This window comes from Nomia melanderi, chromosome 2 (genome assembly GCF_051020985.1).
Source record: "Nomia melanderi isolate GNS246 chromosome 2, iyNomMela1, whole genome shotgun sequence".
In the NCBI taxonomy this organism is placed as follows: domain Eukaryota; kingdom Metazoa; phylum Arthropoda; class Insecta; order Hymenoptera; family Halictidae; genus Nomia; species Nomia melanderi.
The window spans coordinates 7,930,315-7,945,831 of record NC_135000.1 but is presented as its reverse complement, the minus strand read 5'-3'; the positions used below and the strand labels follow the sequence as shown (position 1 = coordinate 7,945,831).

At 40.7% G+C, this 15,517-nt stretch overlaps 1 protein-coding gene across 4 annotated transcripts in view; it reads right to left on the bottom strand.

Moving 5' to 3' along the window:
* LOC143174154 (uncharacterized) overlaps window positions 1-15,517 on the bottom strand; it is a 101,153-nt gene that overhangs the window by 69,200 nt on the left and 16,436 nt on the right. The gene's annotated exons all lie outside the window — the stretch shown is intronic.

Genomic DNA, 15,517 nt, shown 5'->3' with positions numbered 1-15,517 from the left:
TCCTAAAGTAGCTTACTTCGAGCTGTGATAACGTCATTAATCATCGGTTTATAATAATAGACAATTTCCAGCAAGCTTCCAATACAAAATGTAAACATAGCTTCCGTAAATATAACTGTCAGTAGCAACTGACTATTCATAACAATGCCCACTGAGGCGGAACGACGTGAATGGTAATTGAGAACCAGTGTTCCCAAAATTACTCATACAAAGCCTCCCTAAAAAACGCCAACATTTCCAATAAACTCAGATCACAAGACATACTTAAATCGATAAATTAATCAACATTCTCCACAAATATAGCTACCAGTAGCAAATGACTATCCATAATGCCAACTGGGGCAGAACCAGGAAGACCATAATTGAGAACCACCATCGGTGTTCCCAAAATCACTCATACAAAGCTTCCCTAAAAACACCCCTAAACAATTCGAATCTAACTTCCAGTAAACTCTCATCACGGAACATACTTAAATCGATAAATTAATCGACATTCTCCATAAATATAGCCGCGAGTAACAACAAGTGACTCTATTCATGGCGATGCCCGCTGAGGCAGAACGACGTGAACGGTAATTGAGAACCACCATCGGTGTTCCTACGCTCGATGATGCAGTAGTCGAGGGTCTCTCTCTTTAGCTTCGGCCTGGTCATATCGCGATATGCTCGCTCTCGGCCGCTGCCGCCGACGTGTATCATTGTGAGCGTGTGCCCGCCCGGTAACTTCGTATCACCTGCGCGATACTGGCATTCGATTCCGCGGAGGCCATCCCGCCGGCTTTTTCATTCCGCCTGTGCGCGCGGATGCGCAGAATCCGGCTGGCTGCCTGCCTGCTGCCTCTCTGCGCCGCTTTCCGTGCTTATTGGGACGCGCAAACCGGGAGAGCGTGCGCCCGCGCGCGCGCGCGAGCGAGTGACGTGCGAACGAGCGAACGAGCGAGTGGACGTGCGAGCGCAGGGCGGCTTTCGAGTTTCGTGGGGAGGACGCTCTATTTGCTCGGTTTGATTAGTTTGTTTCGCACGTTCCTGTTTTCTTCATCGCGAGAAGGAAACCCTCTCCTCCTCTCGGTGCACGCGCCCGTAACTGAGTTTCTATTATTAGGGAACAAAGGCGAACACCCGACGATCCGCGAATTTTAACTCCGCCGCGACTGTCGGCTGATCGGCCGTGTACCCGGGCGTTTCGGTTGGGCGATTCGGGTACTTGACGGATGGAGTACCTGAAAGTGGAGGTATTTGGAGATTCAAGTGTTTGGATCGTATGGGAATCTAGGGCACCCGTAAAAATCGGGATACCTGAAGGGTGGAGTACTTGAAGGTCATTGTAACTGGAGGTCAGAGTACCCGATGATCATAGTAACTGGAGATCATAGTAACTAAAGGTCGGAGTACCCGATGGTCATAGTAATTGGAAGTCACAGTTGCTGGAGGTCAAAGTACCTGATGGTAATAGCAACTGGAGGTCACAGTACCTGATGGTAATAGCAACTGGAGGTGAGAGTACCTGATAGTAATAGCAACTGGAAATCAGAGTACCTGATGGTCATGACAACTGGAGGTCAGAGTACCTGATGGTAATAGCAACTGGGGGTCAGAGTACCTGATGGTAATAGCAACTGGAAGTCAGAGTACCTGATGGTAATAGCAACTGGGGGTCAGAGTACCTGAAGGTCGGAGTACCTAAAGGTCGGAGTACCTGAGAATTGAGATATCTGGAGCAAGAGGCGTGAACTTACAGAACTTGTATACGTAATATTTAGAACTGCATTGCCAAAGACTTAAAGTTTCAGTACCCAAGTATCTAAAGTGAAAATATCCGAAAGTACCTGAACGTAATTCGCTTGAATACCTTAATACCTGATACCAAAATACACTCGTACCAGGTAATAACTGTCTACTGTCCCCAGATCTCGAAGATCATAAAACAGTCCATAAAGAAATTAACATACGATTCATCGATTCCCTCCTTCTCCCGTCAATCCCGTTTCTATCTAGCACACGCCGTATACATATGTATTACCCAATAAGTAACAAAATTAATCGCCTCTCCGAGTGACAGATAAGACATAATTTCGTGGATAACACTCGTGCCTCGAATAACAGCCATTGGAAATGTTAGACGATAAGAAACGTTTGGCGCGATGTATCTTATATAGGACGTTCTATTCATTGATAACCATGTAACCTTAAATTACACAATTACACGCTTACCCACCCCAATAATCCTCGATAAAATTCACGAATTCATTCGAATCAACTCTGATGCAGGTTAAAAATCGCATAACACAAATTACAAAAAGATCAGGAAAAACGATTTATAAAACAATAAATCTTACAACGGACTAATTAAGAATTTCTAGAAAATGGGGGAGGTGTCATTACAGCGCAAAACCGTCGGGTCAAGAAAACGTGCTAAACACTGTTCTCCTCGGCGAAAACTAAACAAACGATAAGGCGGAATTCGCTCGTTTCTATCTCCCGGTGCATGCACGCGCGCGTGCATCCATAATCAAGGCCAGTGGTGCTCAATTGCCAATTTCCACCGCCCGTTACCCTCGATTTCCGCGAAGCGCTAGACACATTTCGTGTTATCGAAACGTTGCAAACAGCGGCATAACGCTAACGCGATTTGCAGAAACGTGTCCCCAGTGGTTCTCAATAGCGACTGGCTCGTCTATGATCGGTCGATCCTTCCATCGTACTTCCGTCTAATGAAAGTAATTGCGGGGTCTGCCGGTCCGTTATTAGACGCGTCGTTCCTTGAGAACCGTGAAGAGACCTTGTCTCTCGCGCGAAAAGCGGTTCTCAATAGTTCTGTCTGATTTATGTATCATTGGTCTTCAGGTTAGACTGATTACTATTGAAATTATTACTGCTGTTTTCAAAAGATATTGCTCGATATAGGTCAATGTTTCTGGTTCTAAGTTTCTTCGCCATTTTATTCTGCATATATTCGAGAACTTGTGAATAGCTAAACATTTGTGTATATTATTATTAATGTTATTATGATCGTCTAATTTATGTCATTTGTCTTCATGTTAAACTGATTACTACTGAAATTATTACTGTTATTTTCAAAAGATGATATTGCTCAATATAGGTCAATGTTTCTTCACCATTGTATTCTAAGTATATTCGAAAACTTAAGAATAGCTAAGTATTTGTGTATTATTAATATTATATACATTATTATGATATCTAAATTATGTATCATTAGTCTTCGTGATGGACTGATTACTATTAACATTATTATTGTTGCTTCCAAAAGATATTGCTCAATATTATGCAATATTTCTTCTTGTTCTAAGTTTCTTCATCATTTTATTCTACGTATATTCGAGAATTTAATAGCTAAACATTTGTAAACAATGGTGCACTGAACTGGAAAGTGATCGAGATTACCAAAAATAGGAAACGAAATTTTCGTCGACGAAAACGCTTGTATTATGATCGTCTAATTTATGTATGATTGCTATTAAAACTATTATTGTTGCTTTGAAAATATACTGCTCAATATAGCTCAATATTTCTCCTAAATTCTTTCACCATTGTATTCTACATATAGCTGAACATTTGTAAACAATGGTGCACTGAACAGGAAAGTGATCGAATTACCGAAAATACGAAACAAAATTTCCATGTATATTATTCTAGTTAATACAGTTACGAGAATCCGCGTTTTCATCTCATACTTTCCACAGCAGTGGCTCTCAATTTCAACAGGAATATTAATCGATCCTCTGCCACACTTCAGTCTAATTACAGAGTCTAATAACCCGTCATTACCCGAAACCGTGTCTCGAAAATCGCGGGCGGCTTGTCACGGGTGATCAGTGGTTCTCAACGAGTCCTCCTTCCAGAAAACACGCATGTAATTAACGCTCACCCTAACCAGCGCCGACAGCCGTAAAGAATGGCTTTCATATCCGGTTTCCAACGTTTCAGTACCCATAATCTTCCACCTCGCGAAGGAACCAACGAAATAACAGAGCAAAACGAGTCTGCATGAAATCCCTGGATCGAGAACTGAGCTCCAACACGCAGAAACGCCGAAAATAAAAAGGAACGTTGTTTACACAAGCATTTTAAGCGTTAATTTCACACGCTCCGAGAACGATATTAAGCAAAAATACCCGCTGTCTTATCTCGGGGCCGCGGCGAATCATTTATTCCTCATTACTCCGTATCTGTACAGTGTTCAGCGCGCAGCAGCTCGAGCGAAAGAGAGATCTCGAACGTGCGAATACGCTGCTTCTTCCTTTTTTATCCGCTGGCAAATCCTCGAATGTCGCGGGGCTCGAGATAAAAAGGGGGTCAATATTCTTCTGTCCGTGATTGACAAGAACACACCGCGCAAACAGCAATGAAAGAAGAGGAACGACGAGAAGAAGGAGACTGGAGAAAACAGAAGAAGAGGCTGGTGAATTAATTGAGTGCAAAAGCAGAGGCAGTTAATCGATATCACGGTCACTTAAGAGCGCTTCTATGACGGACAAAGAGAAGGAGCAGGAGGAAAGGAGGAGGAAGGAGAAGAAAACGAAGAACAGAGTCGAAAAGGGGAGAAAAAACGGAATGGTTCCAGCGGCCAGTGGTGCATTGCCGACTTTTCCACGGCGGAATGCTGCGTTTCAGCATTCCAGGCAAACACTGGATCCCTCGACAGGCTTGGATTTATAAGGATTCAGTGTTTCAGGCGCGTCGTTAGCCGCCGGACACCCTTCTGCCGACATGTTAAACGGATTTTCGACGCGCAGGATTATCTGGACGCTACCTGCTGTTCCTCTTTAGATCATATTGTTACTTCGCGTGCCAATATCGGCCCGGCGATAAATTAGCGACTAATTTGACACGTTTATTCACTTTTTACTGCCTGGATACGACCATGTGTGTGTTTGCGTGTGTATGTGGCCAATTTTGAGACATGATTTATGGGTCCTTTTGTGGCTGGGACCGCAAGGACCAAGTTGTTTGAATTTTTTCAGGGATATGTGATTATGTAATTAGCAAATTGTATGTTTGCTGTAGAAGTTTAGTGTTTTTGAGAAACTTGGTTACTTTTCATAGGTTTCATCGAGGAATGTGATTTTTGATGAATTCAATTTGGTAATAGAATTTCGTTGTTTAATAGGTTATTGTAGAGTCCATTTGAATTGAATAATGAATGGATGATTGTTTTGTGGGATCTTTGAGCTGTAACACAAGAGGAATTAGAAAGAATAGTGTACATTGGGTATTAAGTTGGTTGAAGCATTTCATGATTTAGCTTTTTCTTGTTAACGTTCGATTATTGTAACACAATTGTTGACCGAACGAAAAAGCTGAGGCTGAAAGCGTGAATAACTCGGTATTGCGAAACCGTGGCACGATCACCTCGCCAGTGGTTAATAAAGCTCGGTATAAAGTAACCATCAGCGGCGGTTTTATTCAATGATGCCAATGACACACGGCGCGTCATGTGCAGATGCAGTGATTCTCATGACGGCGAAGAATATCAGGTCACGAATATTGGTTGTCATTGCTACTATCGTTGAACGATGTATTGGCATCAATGATAATATCGATTAATGACGTCATTGCCTATTACATAGAGACATGAAAAACACAAAAATAAAAATAAAAGCAAGATAAAGTAAGAGACACGCAGGCGGGCTGTAACGATCGATCGTAAGCTCCGCCCCTTTCGCATCTAAAAAGTTCACTGTTTAATATCTTGGACAGTGCATCGTCTGCAAGTTTAGCTTACGCAAGAAAATATGTTGTCGTAAACTCATTATACGCGACACTTCGAAAGCACGAGATATATTTCCACTAACATCGTCAGAAGTACCGCCCCTCTAGCCCCGCCAACTCGAAACCACGCCCATAAAGTACCTTCTACCGTCTAAACAGTAAATTTTTCATCAATATTCGAAAAAGAGCAATACCAAGGTAGAAGACAATTAGAACTCTTAATTAATGGTAAACACAGTTCGACGAGTTTAAGACTTCCATCGCAGCGGGGAAGTTTCCCCGCCCCTTTCCAGTCAAGAAACTTTATCGCTTAATATCTTGGAAGCTCTCGAAGGCAGGAGACAGACAATTTATAAAAAGTATCTTAACAACTTTATTTTACCTCACTGCTCGAAAAAACAGTCGAAAATTACTTGAAAACCACGCCCCCACGCTCGCGTAGACCGCGGGGGACACGCCCCCGAAGGATCTCGCCAAACGTATCGACCCATAGATTCCCGGTTTCCCAACAGTTACAGTCGCGCTCGATTCAAAATATTGGAAAAGACTAATATCACCGTCGGAACCGTGATTATCCACGCCCCGTCACGCGATGCTTAACAACTATGGCTGTTAATCGGCCGCTTATCGGCAGGCTTTATAATTACAATCGTTATTGCCGGCGTCCAAGTGGCCGGGGCCCATTCATAATCCACGAGGAGCGGCATTTAAATCCGCTCCGCGCTGTGAATCACCGTTAATCAACGCACAATGGCCTTCGGAAAGTCGTTCGACAGAGACTCCGCCCAAAAGGGGCGGGGAAATTCGAAGAAACTCAAAATCGTCCCTCCAGAGTACAGCTTCCTCTCTTTTCCGCGAGAACGGGCAAAACTGTGAGCCATCGAAATCGTATTTCGACGTTCCTCCGCGCGTTCGATTTCGCCAAAATCGTTCGCGTCACTGTACTTCACGGGCGCCACGCCCCCAAGAACAATTTCACCCGCGATTCGCCGAGGATTTCGCTGGAAAAATCAACGTTGGTTTTTTCCCCCTTCGATTTGTTCCCTTTTTTATCTTAAATTGGAGTTGGCGTCGCGTTCCGGTTCACCGAGCCTCAAACGTTAATTCGACGACAGACGAATTAAACGCGGATCCGCCGGGATAGTTCGATCGGGCTCCGCCTTTTTGCGGGAAAACTGCGAAAATAAATAGCCACGTGCCCCGATTGTATAAGCCAGGCACCACTGCGAATGACACGCGGGCCTCCGCGTTTATACCGAACGTCACGTGCAAAACCGCTTCCATCGCGCTCGAATTCGCGGATTCGAGCGCGGCGTTCCGCGACCGTTCGCCGAATTACTGTTATACACTGGTCCCCGCGTTTCCGATGAAAGAGGTGTCGGGATTGAAATTCTGCAGCTTCGACGCGCGACCCTTTTTTTCTCCATTTCACGATTTATTCCATGGACAAACGCTGCCAATAGCTTCGAACTATCTTCTATTTTTTATTAAAAAACGCGTTAACCGAAAGGAGTTTCGCGTTTATGAAGTTTACATCGAATCTGCAACGATTGCACCGATATTTATGGGAAATCGAAGCATTGAGGCGTTTCCCTTTCAAAACATTTCTATTTCAACCAAGTTATAGATTCTCTTGAAAATTAGATATCAAAACCTCGTTCAACCAAAATAATGAAAAAAGTAGACCAAAATTGTCCATTCTTCAATTATATTGTTTAATCGCAGAATCATCAAACTTCTAAAGTTCTAGAGGCTTCTAAACGCAGTCCCCATGAAAATATTACCGAGAAAGGTCTTTAGAAATGACTGACCCGCAAGGATCCATAATGTAGATCATATTTCTGTCGTTCAAAGGACCTTTGGACGCGATTTTCGCCGGAACGACTCCACAAAACGACCAAAAATTCATCGGAACCGCCATTTACGGAGCCAGCGTCATCTTCCTCGCGGTTCCGCGAGCGATTCTCACGGAAGAGGCGGCGCATTGTTCCACGGTGCCGCTTTCTTTCTTCCACCCTTACGCCTACCAGCGCTTCCTGTCCTTTTTCGGCGCGTTGCGTTCGTCCGCAGCGACTCCGTCCTTTTTAGAACTGCGATAGATCGGCGCCACCGTCTCGCTCGCTCTTTTTCTTCAATATTCCTCCCTCTCGCCGCTCGCGCAGACCTTCTCGACCTCCCTTGACTCGAAATTCAGGTACGTGCAAGGGTTGTGGCGGAAGGGGAGCGAGGGGGGCGCACAAAAGCGGGGAAAAGACCCGTTCCTTTTGTCCGAAACGCGTTCGAGCGTCCTTCTGTTCTTTCGAGTATCGCGGAAAGGCTGCCGAAACACCATTGTCGACGGAATTTGGTTTTGGAGGAGCATCGGAAGGAACTGACAGAGTATACTGTTAGTTCGAAACGCGGTGGACACGTTCGGGTTGATAATCGAAACGTTTGCGGTTGTCCAAATTTGAGTTGTGACGTTGTGACGAATGTTGAAGTGAAAAATTAGTTATCAGAATACAATTAACCCTTTGCACTCCGGAGTTTCTCACTAGAAATATTTAATATTTTTTGACAAGGCGAAGACGATATTCTCTGAGACTAACTCAAAGGGAAGTCACAAGTACATTGAGGAACAAAGCTATTTTGTTCCAGTATTTCATGTATCGGATTATTATACAAAGTTAAACGTTACATATCAGATTTTATAGTTTTACTGTGTCAAATCGAGTGTTAGAGGGTTAACCCCTTGCACTCGAGAGGTGACTCTCAGTCACCACTTGATTTGGTTTGCAAAATCATAAAATCTTATATATAATATTAAGCTTTGCATGATGCATCGATACGTGGAATATTGAAATAAAATAACTTTCCTTTTTAATTTATATATGTTTTCTCGTTAATTAGTTTCAAAGAACATCGTCTGTATCTCATCGGAGAATATTGAGTATTTCTAGTGAAAAACTTTCGAGTGCAGAGGGTTAACCGTTCGCAAATCAAGATTTTCAGAAGTACAACTTTCTTAAAAATACAAAACAGCTGAGTTTCGAATTTTGTTTAGTTAAAAGTAACGTACAAATGTCGAGTTTTGGATGATTTAAGAACGGTTTGGTCGTAGGACGAGTGTTTGGCGATTAGAACAGGTAAAGGTGAATCATTTCTGACCCATGAATATTTGAGAGTCTAATCAAGTAATAAAGTAATCGTAAATTAATGGATTTTATTGGGTGCCATTTCCATATTCGAAACTTCGTTTTCCTAACGTTTTCTTAGGGGAATGGTGAATGGGTCAGGTAAAAATTGACCCAAGGCGATACACAGTTTAAGGCCGAAACCATTGGGACGGTTCGAACCATTGAACCGTCGGGCACGTTGGCACAATGGTGTCCGAACACGTCAGCAGCTAATGGCACGTGGAGGACTCTTTCGAAAGCATATCGGAACGCATCGCATATACACTCCCACTCAAAAGTCACAGGACACTCGGATTAACTAGAACTACCAAGTACAAACTAACTTTACCAAATTTCTTTATAAAACTTGTACCTGTGTGTTTATTAGGATCTCAATTGATTTATACTTCAATATAGTTATTATTAAATTAGCTTCTTTAATTAGTTAACTATGTTTCACGAGTATACACGTCATCTTAAAACTCTTAATGGTGCGTTTCCAACGATGGATTATTTATTTATTGAGACAAACATGTAATTCTTCTTCGTTTCGCTTTAGTTTTTTTTTAGTTTTTTAGAAGAGTACACACTTCATTATTTGATTTTATTGCAGGCAATGAGAGATTTTTCAAATTAAATTCCACAGTTAACAGGTTAACGAATTTTCAGAGAATTCAATGAATGAATTTTACCTTTTCAGTAATTAAATAAAAAGAAATCAGGAATCATTCTGACACATTTGGTAGTTCTAGTGTTACTTGTATCTAAGTTTTTATGAAAATTAGAACAATATATTCCTCGAGATTCGCTGCGTCACTTATTCTTGTATCTGTACAAACACAAGTTTGTTTTAGAATCTTCGCAAAATTTAGAACTCGCGAACTAAACATTCTAAAGTGGGTCAATTTGAACCGTCTGGAAGTTTCGGTGTTAACTGGGAAACTTTAGGTTTCATTGGTAAATTAAAAAGAGGTCCCTTAAGAAATTGATTAAGAAAATTTCGAAAAATGGCAGGGTATGGAAAAAATCTGTTAGTTTCAAATCATGAATTTTCGAATTTTGGAATATTTGTTAACTAGCATCTTGGACATATCAATCTTTTTCATGTTTCCTCGTTAAATGATGCATAAGTAAATTCAATACTTTCCTACAACATTCCTTCATTAATTAACATATCAAGAACTCCAAAATTCTTCCTAAAATATTCTGTTATCAATTACCACGCTACGAACTTCAATATTTCTCCACAGTACCTTACTCTGTCGAGGAACATACGAAAAATTCGAGTTTCCATCAATTCCAATGAATTACTACGCCAATTTTCCTTTCCGGCTGTCGAATGACTTTTGAGAGGAAGTGTAAGTGCGCTATCACGAGCGCGACAACGGCAGCAACGTTGCACGCCGGGTCTACCAATGTGGCTAACGTGATTTACCGACGTCTGCCGCAATTTATTTGCAAATCGACAGCGGGACGGGCTGCTCGAAGCCGACATGGCGGCCGGCCGATGTTTGCGAACGCCCAGGAACACGGAATTTCCCGTCTGCGAGCAGCGACTGGCGAAAATCAAGCTTCCGCCGTTCCTTTTTCCTTCCTTTCGATTGACTCGTTCGACAAATGAGTATGCATGAATCCCGACGACGACTATTAGCTCAAGGAACATGTCGAACATTCGATGGCTGTTCTTATTTCGAAGGAAACGCGAGGTAGACGGCGCAGAGAACGAAATGAGTTGTAACGAGGAACAAATTAACGCTAAACCTATCAGACTGACGAATTATAGGAATTTAGTGGAATTGAAGTTTAACGAGGTTTCTTTGGTAACTGGCGAAATGAGTGTTAATGTTGAAACTTAGGGAACAACATATTTGTAACTGTGAATACCGTTATTGCAAATTTCTGCGAATTTGTTGAAACATAGGGAGAAACGAAGAGATTCTGAGTTAGGGAATAGTGAATGGAATTATAGAATTTTAGAAGAATGGATTTCGAGGAAGTTTGTTTGATGCAACGAATTGCTTCATTATACTTCTTAAAACATACCAGAGAATGAAACAATGTTAAATAAGAAAATAGTAATCAACGAAACTATAAAACTGTAGAATGTTAAAATATTGAATTTCTTCAAAATTTATTTTATGCAACGAATTGCTTCGTTATAGTTCTTAAAACATACCAGAAAATGAAAGAACATTAAATAAGGAAACAGTAATGAATGAAAACGATAGGATTCGAGAATTCTAGAATTCGAAAAATGAAATTTAACCCTTTGAACTCTGTAGGCTGCAATATTGCAACAGTTGTAATACTAACCCTTTACGGGCGAACGTCGACATTTTTGCGAGATCAAATGTTCATATTTGCGACACTAAGTTATAAACAAATGATTTAATTACTAAAATAGCAGGAAATCGGTACGTAGTTTCTCTTTTTCAATTATTTAAGCAACCGATATGTAATTTCGCTTCTCTATATTTTAGAGAATCTTAGTCCGCAAAGGGTTAAATATTTTAATGAATCTCAAAGAAACTTTAGATTTTTCACGCATCCAAATTTTGCATTGAGAAGAAAAATAAAAGATGGAAGAAATGTGTATTTCTCATTTTCGCTAGGAATACTATAAAAATTAGTAACATTAATCTAGATCTTAGTAACTAACAATTACTATTTTATTTTAATTACTGTTAGCTATGGATCTAGACTAAACATATTACTAAATCTTAGTAACATTCTAACAGATTGCAAAACAACCTGAAGTGCCAAGGGTTAAGGGAAGTTTGATAACCGGCGAAATGATTGTCAACGTCGAGGCAACTTTCGACGTGGTCACGTGACGCCGCTGACAGAGGAAGTTTTACGATCCTCCGCTTTCCTCCTGCGACAGTGTCCACGTAGCGGTGCAAGTTCGGTGTCGCCGGGAATGGCGCAACGCGATTTTACGGTGCCGATACGAGCCGAGGCCGACGAAAATACACCTCGGCCGTTCCTTAATCGTACCGCCGCCGCTATCGGAGCCAAATCTATCCCGTTGATCCCGTGGCACTCGGGAAATGCCACTTCCATAGGATAATTCTCACTAAATGCCGCGATAAAACAACGATTAAACGGAAAGCAATTTTTCCTCCTGCGATTCGCGAGAATTTCAAAACGAAACGATAACTTTCTTGTATTCTAGCGAACCTCGATGACACTTATATCTCTGGTGAACGCGGAACTTTTCATGCATTTTCCCATTATCTACACGAACTAAACGATCATTGGAAGATTTGAGGTTTCATCGGTAAATGAAAAAAAGATGCCTCAACCCCTTGCCCTACAACAACGAGTGAGACTCGTCGTGAAGATTTTCAACGTGATTCAACAAATATATATATTACTCAGTTCATTCGAATTCAAAGTAAATATTATTCCTCTGAAATCAGCTATTACACTTAAAAGGAAATATAGGCATAACATATGCTTAGAATTTTTCTCTTTTTCCAATAAATTATTAATGACAAAATAGCCGTATCGATCAAAGTTCAGAAAGACATCATAAGCCAAGGGGTTAAAGATCGCATTGAGAGAACTGTGAAAAATTGCAGAGTATGCGGAAAAATCTGTTAGTTTCGAAATATACATTGTCGAGTAGAGAATTTTGAAAGAATATTTATTAACTATTGTCACGGAAATTTGAAACTTTCCATGACATGTGGTTTCTGAACGCAGTAAGTTCATTTTATGCATTTTCCCATTATCTAATTGTTAAAATGATGACGCGAACGACAGCCACAAACTGAACGACAAACGAGTTCATTGGAATTTTAAGTAGAGATTACGTAACCGATAGTGCAATAATCAAAGCAGGAAGAAAATAGAAAGACACAACGTCTAAGCGACTAGAATTTTAACGAACTCATTAATACAGAATACCTCAAAGGCGAATAATAACTGTTCCAATAATAATTCATGAAAATTTCAACTAAACACTCGTTATTACTATTATTATTACGAGCACTCCTATTGATCACTATCATTAATGCTATCATTATTTCCCTTTGTATCGTCGTAGTTGGCTTTTTATTGCTCAAGGCAATCATTACTCGTACACGAAGTGAGAACTAAGACTATTAGTGAAGGTGAGTTAATCCGCTATTATTATTATTATAATGATTATTACCATTACTACTACTGTTATCATCATCATCATCGTTGCTCTACCCCAATTATTATTATTACTATTACTCTTATCATCATCATCGCTGTACTCCAATTGTTATTAATCATTCTACCGACACTGTTATCACTATTCTAATCATCATCAACCATGCTGTTACAAAGTCTTTGCCAGAACCATCGAAAACTCTCGATCGTGAAAAAACGTTTCACAGTCCTCTTTACGCACGCGCGATCCTCTCGCGGCGGTTCGATGATAAAAAGCACCGCAGCACTCGCGGCGGCGGGGGAAAAAAGGGAAAATGGAAATGTTCGGCTGGTGTTTGCTCGCCAGAATGAAAATTGCAAGCTCATCGTTGCAACCGGGAAAATCGAACCGAGTCCGCCGCCAGGAAAAACTCGCCGATCACGGCGCACCTCGGAAACAACCGGCATCCCGGCGGCCATTAACTTCTTACACGACCGATCATATTTTTCGAAAATTCTCTGCCCTCAGGACTCGACCGTCATTGGCTTCCGAGCGACTCGTGTGCGCGAGCGTCATTACGAGAGTGGTCTGTGTCGTATATTTCTGTTTCGTTCGAATTTAACATGTTGGACGCCGCACGATTTAACACATTGCGCCGGCCTCGCGATAATGCGGAATGTTTATCGATTAATTGCTAGTCCTAGATTAACACTAGATTTACGGACGTTTATTCTACATTTTATCCTATTGTTGCTAGACAGTTACGTGTTCGTTCATGTAAATCACGAAAGTTGTAGCTTCGAAACCGAAGTATTGCAACGCGTACTCGTATAATTGCACGAATCGAAACATACTTAAACTGTTACTAAATAATATTAAAAGAATTCGGTATCCGTCAAATTGACGGGTTCCGTAAATCTAGTGTTAATGTAACATTTTAGATATGTGTAACACAAATCTAAGTTAAAATGACAAAATCGAATTCCCTATTCTTTTCCGCAAGTTACGAATTACGGTTTGATTGATGTTTCAAAACATATTAAAATAATCACCGACACTCCCGTTTCTAGTAGCTGAAATTTAGCCAGCGTTCAATGTGTTAACAAAGGAAAATACACAGAATGGAAAAAATATGATATTAACCCTTTGCGGACGAACGTCGACACTCTACGGAGATCTAACTCTCATGCTTGTGATACTATGTTTCAAACGAAGGATTTAATTACTAAAACAGCAGAAGATCAGTAAATTGTTTCCGGTTTCTCTATTGTTCAAGCATTCGATGCATAATTCGGAAAACTATGTGCAGATCTCTGGAAATGTAATCCAAATCTTTTGGAAATGCAATAAAAAGTAATCGAAAAATTTAAGTGAAAAATTCGAATGTGACTCAAAGTCACATCGTGGTCCGGTTAGAATTAGCCCTTTGAACTCTGTAGGCTCTAATATTGCACCAGTTATAATATTAAATTATTAATGAATGAAAGGAACTACCCTAAAATTATTCGATTTTCCACACATCCAGATTTTTTACTGAGAAGGAAAATAAAAGATCGAAGGAATGTTATAGCATTTTTCATTTTCATTAGAGATACCATAAAAATTAGTCGCAATTGCTGATAAATTACAAAACCATCTGGTGTGCTAAGGGTTAATTATGGTGCCGCCGCCGCCATAAGCAGCCGTGAAAAGAGCGGCACGAATCACTCGCCGCGAACGAACGCGTCCGATCGATTGTTTTATTTTTCGATTGAGAACCGTCTGGTTTCGGTGATCGGGAATATTTCTCAAAGGATCCCCGGCCGCCATTAAATCAATCAGACCAGTCGGCTGGCCCTCCGTCAAAGCCGATCAATCGCGGAGCAATCATCGCGCGAATTAAAACGTCGAACGAGTCGCGACTCGAACAGAGACGACCGGGCCGACACGTTTACTTCGAGTGTTAGGAAATCGAGTCGTTTGTCCGTGGATCGACAATTCCCTTCCCTTTCGAGGAGAGCATCGATTCACCGAATCGATTCGATTGGGAACGGAGGAGAAAACGATTGTTCAACGATTCGTGAAATTATTCGTGCGATTATTTGTCGATCGATTAAATTATTAACGATTCCTGGTGGTTCCGTGTAATATTACGTTGTAAGGTTACATTTAATATTATTAATGATGATGCAGTATAGATAAACGAAAGAAAATTATCGTATTATAATGATTCGATAATATTAAATAATCAATACAATTGGAAATGGACGGAAATGATTACTAAACGATTCGTGAAATTTGTCGGTTAATTAAATTAATGAGTAGTGATAATTTAATGTAACATTAATAATAATAATAATAATATTAATATTAATGATATCATATAATACCATGAAATTTCCATTACCCCCAGAATCATTAATAAATTATTATTAAGAATCAGCTGCTTAAATCCTCATTAAACTATTCATCACAAAAACTCTACATCTAATAATTCGAAATATAATTACAAGAATGTAATTAACCCTAT